We start from the raw sequence: 11,852 nt of genomic DNA, 5'->3' as shown, positions 1-11,852 counted from the left end.
CACTGGTTTTTTTTTTTTTTTTAGTGAGCTCATCAAACAGTGCTGAGCTCCCAACGCCTCGGCATTTTCACCAGCAGCCTGCTGCAGTTAAACTGCAGCTTCTGTATGTGCAGAACAACCCCCCCCCCCCCCCACCACCACCACCACCACCCCTCCAGACATAACAGAGAGCTGCCTCCAGACGAAGACTTCTGCTGCAGTGTTTACCCCTAAATTAGCGTAAACACGACTCTGTGAAGTCTCAGCCTACAGCATACGGCTGAGTCACTGCGAGCAGACGCTCAGCACCTGTTTGTGTTTACCGACAGCTCAAAGATATTAGTTCTCTTGCTGCATAAGATCATCTGAGTAAACAGGGATGACGCTGCACCTTATTGACCTCACGTGATTTCTCTTTAATCGTGTATATATGCAAAGGGCGGACTGTGGTAGAAAATGAATGATTAGCATTCATGATGGTTTCGCACCGAGCTATTTGTATGTAGACTCGATCAGCTCCTTGGAATAATCTGCCTGCGGCAAACACAAATTGAATTTAGATTGCTTGTTTCTTCTCATATTCTTTTGCATGAGTGGAAGGACTGTGTAATTTGTTCTGATTGCTGTGTTCTTCTGGGCTCCACTACAGTGCAAATGCTGCAATCATGTAACTTACTGTAAGTTCTCCTCCGGACATGTGTGCTGTACGTTCACGTTTTGTTTCAGCAGAGCGAGCGCAGACACGTTTCATGACTTTTTCAAGATCATAACAGTTGGATTTCTCAGAGTTTTGCTGCTCAGACTCATTTTTGGCTCTTCTCTAGCAGCCAGTTCATTCATACTAAAACAGCTTCTTAAAAAGTACGCTACTTCTCCTGCTAATCTACGTAGCATCCACACGCTCATGCATCAGTCTGATATCAGTTAATACTGATTAAAGAGTAACTTAATGGTTGAATCTCTTCTCTCTCTCTCTTATTAAAAAGTTGGTTGCAAATGTAAACAAACCCAACAGTGATGTCACGGTGTACTGACACACCCATGAGTACACTTCTACATCATCACAGCAAGGTGAGAAGTTTTCAGCCTGTTATGATGTTGGATATCTATGTTAAATAAGTTAAATAAGGAGTTTTTTGAACTGTAAATCATGAAAAGATATTCCAGATTAAAAATATAGAATATGTGCATAATATGTCCCCTTTAAAGCCCAAGCTGAGATAACACCGATGACATCACCAGGGTTATTTCCTCAAATGTGACAAAGCTTCTCAACAGCCGAAGAAGACATAATACAACCGTGTGAGTGGTTCTCCCTGTGATGAGTAAACTGATCTTCATCTGCAAAAAACAACAGAGTGCTTCTTTAACAGAGGACATCAAGCAACGTAAGTGCACAAGCAAGTTTGTCTGCAGAATGTTGCACAATCCCTGAATTTATTCAGGATAAATGTTGTTTATTTAAGGACGTACACAAACACTCAAGTGAGAACATGATGTAAAGCATTACAATCAAATGGGGGCCGCATGAAGCACTCAAACACACCGCGCAAACATCAGATAATATCTCAGTTTGAGTGCTCATTATATGCATCAGGTGATGGTAAAACACCATCTTAACAATTGTCATTGTTTGTCAAAGAACTTCAGTCAGTCTTTGCAGCAGCAGTCAAACAGGGGCGGGTACTATGAGGGCAGTGTGGGTGAGTTATTTCCATAACTTTGACACAAGATCAACCCCAAACACTTCTCTTGCTTCAGGCACCGTCGATGGAAATTCCCCCTCTTACGGCCGAGCCAACTCTTGTTGAACCCGTATCATCCTTTTGTCTCCTACGTTTACCTCTGAGACCTTCTTTTAATACGTAAGGTGGCAGATGAAAGGACGATAACAGCTCGACAGCTTCATAAATGATAATAGATCGGTGAGTTAAAAAAGGAAGAGATAAGAAAGCAAAGATGTTCCTCGGCAGGAAAAAAACACCATTATCTCCACAGTCTTGATAAACATATTCATAAACAGGCAGTTTTTTTTTTTTACGAACAGCAGAGAGGGACGCCAATTACCCAGAAGCCTCCGCTCTCACCCTGCAGTCTCGGGTTTAGATTAGTTTTGCATTTCGCTTGTTATCATTTGAAATCAAACAAGTGCATCAGCCTCTGTCCGTTTTGACTCGTAGCCAGATTCAAGTGTCTGACCCTGCTGGTGTGTGTTCTCCGTTCTGTGTAGTCTGCTGGATTCACACAAATCACCCGAGGGGGGGAAGAGGAGGGGGCGGGGGGGGGCAGTAGTGTTTTTGTTTTCTTTTTTTTTTTTCGTTTGCATGGTCTGACCCTGTGCTGAGATGCAGAGCTAATTATTCACTGTGTGTGTGTATGTGTGCATGTGTGTGCATGTGTGTGTGTGTGTGTGTGTGTGTGTGTGTGTGTGTGTGTGTGCAGGTTGCCCGCGGCTGGTGGTAATACTGTGTATGGGGTCTTGGGGATACGCCTGACCTGGGCAAGCCTGCCAGCGTGAAAGGCGCCAGCGTCTGATTGGCACCACGCCCACACACATACACCAACACACACACACACACACACACACACATACACATACAAGCTTAGAGAGGAGAGTGAAGAGCATTCAATAGATGAGATATGACAACCAACATGTTGTATCAATACCGTCCCACAGTATGCATCCGCTTTGCACCTGAAAGAAAAAAAAAAATCTATATTAACTTATAAAAAATACGTAAATTCACATAGTGGAATACGCACATACACACATACACACACACAAAATATGGCCAAGAAAAACATGAAGGCAATTCGGTCACCATGGAAACCCACCACCCCATCTCCATCTCTCGCCACAACCATTTCCTTTCTGTATTCCTCCTTTTTACCTCGCCGCCCTCTTATCTCAGCAGTAGCTGCCAATCGTCCATATTTCCTGTCGTTTTTTTTTTTTTTTTTTTGGTGCTTTTCCTCCACCTCCCTGCCATCTCTCCCTGCTAGCTGCTGTTATTTCCATTATTCTTTTTCTTTTTTTTTTTTTTCCTAAACCCATCCACCTTTACTGTTCCCTGTATCCTTCCAAAACCTGTTGATGGAAGAAAGACGCCTGATTGTACATCAACCAAATGATTAAATAAGACAGATACTGTGTCATTTCTACTTCTCCTTCCTCCTTCTTTTTGCATTATTATCCACTCATTCCATACATAGATTTTTTTTCTTTTTTTTGCAGCAGGACCACAAAGGTCACTAAGGGTCAGAGAGTCAGGTTAGAGGCTTACGAGGCCCTGCGGACAAGCAGAAAAACGGACCCAGCAGCACTTCACATTCAGCCAGTCCAGGATAATAGAGCCACCTGTCAGGCTGGTGGTCCGGGGGCCGGCTCGGCTATGTGGAGGGTCTTGCGGATCATCCTCCCTGTTGGAGGTCTACATAGAATTCACACAGTCCCCCCCTGAACAAAGAGGAGGAGGAGGGGGCCCCCACATTTAATCCTGTGTGCGTTAGAGTTGGTGGTGTAGAGTTTATATGTTTATATGTATATATATGCTGTATGTATGTGCAGTTTATTATATATGTTCGAGGTCAAGGTGTCATCAGCAGCGTCTAAAACTTCAGCCCCAGATGTTTCTCTCCCCTCCAGCCGTGTTTTTTTTTTTTTTTTTTTTTCTTGTCTGGATATTTTGAACGTGGCTGTTCGCTGTGAGCCTCATATGCATCCAATCAGTCATAATTAAACTGTTCTGTATTATATCATTTAATCAATCTCTCTTCATGTAGTGATCCTCTGGTTCAAGAACACCCCATGATTCAAATTAAAACACTGATGCAAATTAGGTTAATGGCTTTTTAAAAGAACAGAAAATCAAGTAATTACATTAATTAAGTGCATTATAGGGACGCTAAATTTGGTATTTGTTTTTTTTTTAATTTTTTAAAGTCTTTGTGTAGACGGTGTTGGCGCGCCAGCGGACGCTCTGTTTTCATGCACAGACATTCAAGACTGCAATTAAAAAATATTTTCATTATTGGTTAATTTGACAATTATCTTCTTGATTAATTGTTTAGTCCATGTATCCAATATCAAGTCAGTCAAGTACATTTTTATTTATTTAGCTGAATATCACAAATCACAAATTCGCCTCAAGAGGCTTTACAGTGTGTACAGCAATACAACCTCCTCTGTCCTTAGACCCTCCATTCAAATAAGGAAAAACTTCCCAGAAAAAAAAAAAAAACATTTAACGGGAAAAAACGTAAAAAACCTCAGGAAGAGCAGCAGAGGAGGAATCCATCTCCCAGGATGGACAAAGGTTAAAAGATACTGAAAAAACTGTATTTATAATTACTTTTGCTTGTTTTATGTGACTAATAATCCAAAACCTTCAGATATTCAATTCACTGTTATATATGACAAACAAAAAACAGCAAAGCTTCACATTTGAGAAGCTGGAACCAGAAAATATTTAATATTTTTACTTGAAAAATGATTAAAACGATTATTTATTTATCAAAATAGTTGCAGATTCATTTTCTGTTGATTGACTAATCGATTCATCGCCGGATCTCTACAGAAATGATAAGACATTATAATACAAACTGTAGCGTAGCCCATTAATCAGCTGATCAGCTACCAGCTGACCAGTAATGTCCAATCATATTCATACTTTTCTCTGACTTTTGATTTGATTGATTGAACAGGACAGTGTGCAGTATTAAACATAAATGATGCACTGCACCAGAGTTAGCTTGAAGCTAATTTGCATGTGTAGTCCATTATAATCACAACAAACAAAAAAACCCCACAAAACCCCACAAAGAACACACCATACAAAAAACAAAGCTACACACAACATCACATACACCCACAATGTCAATTAAAAATGAATAATGTAAACTAGACTCAGTGGTCACACAGCTGATTCATCTATAGTTGATTTTTTTAATTTGGTCTTAAATGAACTGATAGAACTACAGTTCTTCATATCATCAGGTAATAATACAGGTGCACATGTCATCATAACCTGACATGTCTCACACTCAGCTGATCCAGTTCCCTCCACCATTACAACCAGTAAGATGTTTATGGTGATGTAGATTATGTGTTTATTAGACTACTCACTGGTGCTCTGATTGTTTTATTGTCAGTTTAAGTATTAAAGGCTGAGGTTTGGTTAAGACAGATACTACCTATCAATTAACAGTTTATTCAGGTTTCATTTTACTTTTTAACTTTAATGTTCAGATCAGCCTGTAATGTTCTGTGAATGATGGGAAACAGAGTTGAAACACAGCTGTGGTGTATTGATGACTGAGGATGAAGTAATACCTCCAGAGTTCCCAGTTCTGTTCCCAGAGCACAACGACAGCATGTTTCTTTGACTTTGTTAGCGTGCGTGTTTACATTTTTTGGAGAAATGGGACACAGTTTGTTTGGACATTTATTATTATAAATATAAATATTGAAGACTCTGGTGAATCTGAGACAAAACATTTCATTCAGTAAATTCTCTCAAAGAGGTTTGATGAGAAGCATGAAAGAGACGCACGGTGCAATAAGATAAGAGAGAAATGTTATAGGAAACACAATCAAATAAGATGAATGGAAAATGAAATAACAAAAGACAAGAAAACAGCTCAGAGTCTCAAAGTGGGCAGAAGGGAAAACAATTAATGAAAGCTGCTGGTTCCTCATTCACAGCGTTTACATACTCAGGAGTAACACAGCACCAGTTTATCTGGATGATATTTGCATCTTTTTTCCATTTTTCATAGTCGCTTCTCGCTGTCGTCACACCTGCAGCTGCCGGTAGTTCCTCAAAGGAAGCTGATTGGTCCAAACGACCAGAGGTTCACCCACAAGTGCATAACTTGAAGCTTGATCTCCTGAATCCAGCTGCTTCACAAGGTAACTAAAGACTGGGAACACTGGGAAATAGACAGAGTGGTATCAATCTCCTCATCTGTATTTGTCCAAATGTCCAGATATCCTCTTAAAGTTTGGAAAGTAAGAACAAAACAAAGTTTGGATAATGTTTTGGTCAAGTTAAATCACTTTATGTGTGGTTCAAATTGTTTAACTTAACAAAATTTTGTTTAAATTCATTTTCTATCCACCTGATTTTATTCATATTCTCAATTTGTACATAAAAAAAACCCTTCTGCAATAGTTTAATGGCCTTTATGGAAAAATAGTGATGAATCAACTCCTAATATTTGCAATTTCTCATGATTCTTCAGCTCTTCTTGAATATTATTCCCCTCCATGAGCTCCCGCTACTTCTCTCTTATGCAATAATTTGAATTTTCTTTTGCCGATATTAGGATATGTGCTGAATCTGTACAGAAACCCGGCCTGTTGTCATCCACTCAGGTTTAGAGTCGTACCCCTTTAATATACAACACACTCTAGAAAACGTGTACGTGCTCATTAATAACCGTTCAGTTCTGCACTGACACACTTTGAAGCCGCAAACTGTTTGTAAAAAAAAGTCTTATCAGCTCTAATTGTGCCATTCTTTTTGTTTCCATTGATATTTTTATCCACATTTCAAAGTCATGAATTAAAAGACCAGACTGTGACAACGTATCAAAAAATTATCTTGTAAATTAAAAAACAAACAAACAAAAAAAGACCTTGAAAAGCCTTTGAGTAAAACTGATTGAACACTGAACAAAGTAATAGAGATGACAATGATACAAACAGGGTTTAAATAACAAATATTATTGGATTTGATATTGCCCTTGGGTATTATTGTATTTTTATTGCAGCCACATTTATTTATTGTTATGGTGTTGTAAAATATCACTAACCTTATGACGCTGTGTGTTTCATGTTGAGGCATGTCGGTTCATTCATCGGTACTTTTACCACCTTTAATCTCGGTAATCTCCATTTTTGAGAAGGTTCTCATAATAATGACCGTCTCGAAGCACGTCTCACACACACACACACACACACACACACACACAAACACACCACAGATGTACAATTTCAGCTTTGTTTTGCAGATGACACATTGAAATGCCCACACCCTCTTTTTTTTTTTGCACACAAACTATGCGACACACACACCCACACTCACTCTCTCTCTCTCTCTCTCTCTCTCTCTCTCTGTCTGTCACACACAAACAAAGTGAGGAAGAGAGAGCGAGAGTGAGATAAAGAGAGACCGTCCTATCTCCATCCATCACCTCCATAAAAAAAAAAAAAAAAAAAAAAAAACAAGTGAAGAGAGAAATGGTTTTGCCTCCCAGCCACTGCCACCTACCTACTGTCTCACATTGTGTCTGTACTTATCTCATTGCTTTGATGTGTGTGTGTGTGTGTGTGTGTGTGTGTGTGTGTGTGTCATGAAGCAGCTCCAACTCTACAAGTCCAGACAGGACGGTGGCCCCTACAGCAAAGTGAGAAAAGATGAGAGGAGAGAGAGAGAGAGGAGAGAGCAAGGAGATGACAGTAAAAAGACGAGAAAAAAAAAAAAAAAACGAGGGAGACGTGCCGCTGATTTTATGATTCGGTTATTCTTATCTCTCTCGGTGAGAAATATTCACATCACAACCATGAAAACGCGCACAAGGTTGTGTTTGATTAATGTTCGTCACAGGTATTGAACTCATATTTAAGAGCTTTTTAAAAAAAAAAAATACATTCATGCAAGAGGACGGTAAAATATTCATGTAGCATCTTTAGATTTTTCCCCCCGTGTGAACACGTACGGTCACATAAAAGATAAGACTGCTGATTTTATATATTCTTCTTCCTGTCAACAAATCTCATGTGGAGACAAACTAACAATGAATTGATCTACTAACAAGTATTATATCTTATTCCTCTGTGCTGTTGTCCAAAAACTACTAAAAACACGTCAAGACTTATAACAGTTATCATGTTTTCAGTCTGCAGAGAGTAGTTCTGTGTAATATCCAGATCACAACCTCTTGACTTGACTGTCTTTTAGCTGTTTGTTTTGTTGATTTATTTTTTCAGGCTCAATTCTGTTTTTTTTTATTCTTGTTTTTACAGCTGGATGTTTGAGCTTCACTGTGCAGGATGATTATGTGCAGAGTTTGACACTAGAAGGCTGTTTTCACATTTATCTGCTGAAAGTGGGAAGTTTCTCTGAGCTCATTGAGAGTCTGATTTTACAATAGTGATTTGTGACATCATAACTAGTTTGGAAGCCGATCGTGGTCCAGTATGAAACTTACACAAGAGTGATGTGGAAACTTGAAGCCTCCAGCGCACAAACACTGAGACTGTACAGTGAGGGAGGAGACATCTTTGCTGTGTCTCAAATCGCTTCACTTCTGTACTTACACTTAACATTTTGAGTGCATAAGTGCGTTCACACTGAGAAGTCTCGCCCTCAATGGTCGCCATCTTGGCTACGTAGCGGAAGGGGAGAGACCACTTTTCAAACTGTAACTACGGTGAACATCACCACATTATACAAATGTAAGTTATACATGTGTTTTTTAGCACTAAGCACCACTAAACTGTTGTCGGATGTAAACCATCAGTATGTTTTTTGGGTTAATTTAACAGTCTGTAATGATTTGGTAGCGCGAACGATAACATGAATGCTAACGCTAGCTAATGCTGCGTTAGCATTCGCCCATCTCACACACTTTTACACATGATTTTTATATCAACGTATCTCCGTTTTTACTTGGTTTATCAACACCAAACAAAAACCGGCACAGAGTTTCATGGCAACGCTTTTGACAGAAGTTGACAGCAACACTTAACGTGACTTTGTTTTTATGCTACGACGTCCTGAAACAGACACGTCATTTGATCACGCTGGTGTGATCGGCGACTCCTAAGGGTTAAACATCGACCTAGTCTGGTTGAATGATAGTGAACTCATCAACACAACAAACACATCTGTTGACTGATATGGCCAAAGTGAAGCCGAAACTTCAAGGTTCTGTTTTAAAAGCAAGAAACCTCATTTCTAATTAACACAAGTTGCTAAAACTGCACATATAGTCATAAATCAACAAATTCCACACGTTATTTGACTATATCACAGATAGTCAAAGTCAAAGTCTGTTCCACCAGCTTCTTTAATTCACTGCAGTCTCTCATTCATCATTTCTTTCATCGTCCTCTCTCTATAAAACTTACTAGAGCTCACTCTTCATATAAGACAACTCAGCGTCGCCTACAGCAGCTTCTATCAGAAGTCGAAAACCTTAAACAATTACTCTGTGAGCGCACAGAAAGCTACAACTCCCCATGAAAATTCATCTTAACTCAGGTTTCATCCATATTTATAAAACTCACCGACTCTCTCTCTCTCTCTCTCTCTCTCTCTCTCTCTCTCTCTGATGTAAATCTTTTCAAATCTTCAGCTGTAATCTGAATAAATGTTCAGTTATGTAAGTTACTACAAATGTCAAATGGATTTTGAACGAGGTTTTCTGGAACAGAGTGCAGAACTTCTGCTTTCCTCTAAAACACACACACACACACACACACACACAGAAATGAAGTTCCCTTCTCTTAATACTTTTCTATCTGACTGACACAATAATTTCACCATTTTAGTCTCTTTTGTCTGCGTGTCCCAGGCTCATCATGGCGGTCAGGGGGTGAAGTGGCGTTAAAGTGGTAAGAGGAGATGGGATCAGGCTCAGCAGGACGAAGCCTTTCGCATGTTAATCCGCCCGTGTCTCTGCGGAATAGTCCGGCCGAGGCCTTGATTAAGGATTCATAGAGTATTAGCCCGCTATCGTTATAGCTATACATCATCTCGCTGCTTCATCAACGGGTTGTCTCGGCTTAAAAACCAGCGAGCTAAATCCCAGGTGCGTAGGTATGTGCATGTGTGTGTGTGGATGTGTGTAACAGTGTGAGATTAGTGGTGCATCAGGGATTAGGTCAAACCAGAGAGTATTTTTTTCTGAATTTGTGCGTCTGTGTAATAGCAGCAGAGATTAAGCAGACATTTATGATATTACATTTTTATCTCAAACCATCATGAGATATGAAACTGATATTATTAAATTATGTAACGAGCAAACTGATATTGTTGGATTATATATTTTAAAAAAACTACATACCAGTATCTTGATGCCTAAGCAGTAGGGGTGTGCCCGAATACATTATTCGGCAAAGCACAAATAGTGGGTTTTATATGAATATTAGGTGCTCCAAAGGGACTCTCCATAGCCTGTTGTTCCTCTTCTCCTTTCCACAAAGTTAGGTTGTAAATAAAATAGGCAATTAATGAAAAGTGCAAAGCAGTAATCGCCTTTGAAGTTCCTCCCTACATGTTACACAGTGTGCTGTCTCTGTGTTGTGGGTGTATAAATAGGTAGAGGTCTGTCTGCACTGAGGCGATGAGTAAAGTTTTAGCTCAGTGATCAGCGCAGTCGTCTATGATCTGAGAGACTCCAGTTCAAGATGCAGAGTGAGGGTCTCTGGCACAACTTCACCTACTTCCAAGGTGCACGGAGAAGGGAAAGAAGTCTAGAGAGATGAGAACTGCAGCAACACTTGTAGGCTTGTGGCCTTCATCAGAGTCATCATAAAACACATCACAAACACCGTTTAAATAAAGTAAGTTGGGTATGAAAAAATATAAAAGACAACCAATCATATACATCCAGACACATATCAGCCAATGGGGCGTCCACAGAGATGGGTTGGATATATGGTCATGTGGCTTCAGGCCAATCGTTGTCCAAGAAGGGACATGGGTGACGCCATATTTGGTCCATTAACTAGAAAGGTGCAACTAGGGGGTGGTACTTGGGTTTTTGTTAATCCAAAAATGTGCCTATTAGATATGGCATACATTTAGAAACCCTTTGATTAGGATAATAACAATAATAATAATAATAGTAATAGTAAAGATAAGAGGCTTTATAAAGTGCTGTGTATAGAGAGAGCAGAAAGATGCATAATACAACAATATAAATTAATAAAAAATATTAAAAAGTAATAAAAAAGTTCAAGACCCGGTGTGGGGACCTCCTTTGTAAGGTAGTTTATTCATGAACACTTATTGTAACACTTTAATTTTCTAAAATTAAAAGCGTCATAAAAACAAAAACAGCCTTTTTCCACTTTAATTCGAATTTAAATACAAATCATTTTGCTGCCTCAACAAATACAGATACAAATACAAATACTGGGATCGCTGCACATCCCTACTAAGCAGTATAGCTTTTAAAGTGGCTTTAAACTGACTTTACACCGTCGCTAATGAGCCAATCATTTGTCTGGTTTACTGACTCATCGTTTGCATTCCTCAAGGTCAGTCAGACAGGTGAAGGTCAACTGATTCACTGTCATTCTTTTACAAAACCTGTCATCTAGAGAGCTTTAGAGTAGATATCACTGCTAATGAGATGACAGCTGACGGTGTTAAGACCTGCTCTGCCCGCCTATATCTATAGGCACTGGAGGGAAAAACCGGCGAGGAATCACATCTCGGTGTTGAGAAGGTAAATGTCAGCCTTTTGCATATGAAGATTTTAATATGAATGAACATGGTTTGTGGACTGTTCCCTGGGAATAGGAAATAGAGCAAGGAAAAACAAATGTCAAGCTTTCCGAGATGTTCAGAATTCAGGAAAGAACGCCTATCTGTTTCCAACAGGTTGGAGCAGTCTGGCAAGAGAAGCCTCATCTTCCTGTATAATGCCATTAAATTTCCCCACAGATTGAATAGAAGGCCTTGTTCTTGAACACAGAATGTTTTGGATGGCGGTTCCATTAAGAGAGAGGAAGAATTAGTATGTCCAGATGGTTGAGCCGTTTATTCTTGGCTGAAGGTATAGTAATTTTCTTGCAAAACATTGTCACTGTAATCGGCAAGAGAAATGATTTCCTTTATGAGGAAAAATGTGCAATG

General features: G+C 39.5%; 1 long non-coding RNA gene across 1 annotated transcript; it reads left to right on the top strand.

The window, feature by feature from the left end:
• Window positions 1-1,022: 1,022 nt before the first annotated feature.
• On the top strand, window positions 1,023-4,206 carry LOC122992454. Its single transcript, XR_006406053.1, has 3 exons — window positions 1,023-1,050; window positions 1,189-1,367; window positions 2,422-4,206. It is a non-coding gene; the product is annotated as an uncharacterized LOC122992454 (long non-coding RNA).
• Window positions 4,207-11,852: the final 7,646 nt, after the last annotated feature.

Source organism: Thunnus albacares, chromosome 11, assembly GCF_914725855.1.
Source record: "Thunnus albacares chromosome 11, fThuAlb1.1, whole genome shotgun sequence".
NCBI classification, from domain to species: domain Eukaryota; kingdom Metazoa; phylum Chordata; class Actinopteri; order Scombriformes; family Scombridae; genus Thunnus; species Thunnus albacares.
This window is presented reverse-complemented; position numbering and strand designations above follow the sequence as displayed.